The sequence below is a fragment of the Tarenaya hassleriana genome, unplaced genomic scaffold, assembly GCF_000463585.1.
Source record: "Tarenaya hassleriana unplaced genomic scaffold, ASM46358v1 Cleome2, whole genome shotgun sequence".
Taxonomy (NCBI): domain Eukaryota; kingdom Viridiplantae; phylum Streptophyta; class Magnoliopsida; order Brassicales; family Cleomaceae; genus Tarenaya; species Tarenaya hassleriana.
This window is the reverse complement of record NW_010965372.1, coordinates 124,575-125,484: the sequence shown is the minus strand read 5'-3', so window position 1 is coordinate 125,484 and position 910 is coordinate 124,575.

Sequence of the window (910 nt, the reverse complement as noted above, 5' to 3'; positions counted from 1 at the left end):
TCTATCACATATAAAATGACTTTATAAATTTACCTTTATTACATGATGTCCGTAGACCTATAAATACAATTGCAGTCATATAGATGTATCTATATAGATACATATATTCATATTTATTTGTAAGGTTATTAAACACAAAGAGCTTTTGTTGTTATAGCACTTGGTTACATGTTTCTTGATCTCCCTAACACATACCGTCTTCTCAAATTCATAAACCAAATCTAAAATTGAATCGAATCAAATATAAAAATAATAAAAGAAAAACGATAAATATTTTAAAAAAATATTTGTACCATTTAAATTTTAAATAAAACATAGTTGATATAAAATTTCTAAAATTGACCGAATATCCAAATGAAATCAAACGTAATTAAAAACCTAAATTGTCACCCTATCGGATAATCTTTTGCAGACAAACGTTTTTGTTCATCTCAGTTGTCAGATACAATTTTTTATCTCCATCAATAAGAAATCAAAAACCCCAAAAAAAAATATTATACGATATTTATATCTCGCCTTCTATTTTCCGACAGTGTTTAAAAGATCCCGTAAAACTTTTTCAATATTAATATAATCTCTTGTCTTCTTGCCTTTTTGCTTACACCACCTCTTCGTCTTTGTAGACGACGATTTACCAATCAAATACTAAAAAATCCAAAATATCCGAAAGTAATGTACCTTTATTAAATTACGAAGAAATGTTTTACACAATTTATGAATTCACTAAAAAGGTTGTGAAAATACAAAAATAAAAAATTAAAATAAATAAATAAAAATATCAAATATAATTTAAATCTATGGCGTGCTTTGAATCATTGTATTTTGTTTTAAAAAATACACAACTTTAAATATAATTTAGACCTTAATTATTAGTATTAGTATATAAAGAATTAAAAAAACCTAAAATATG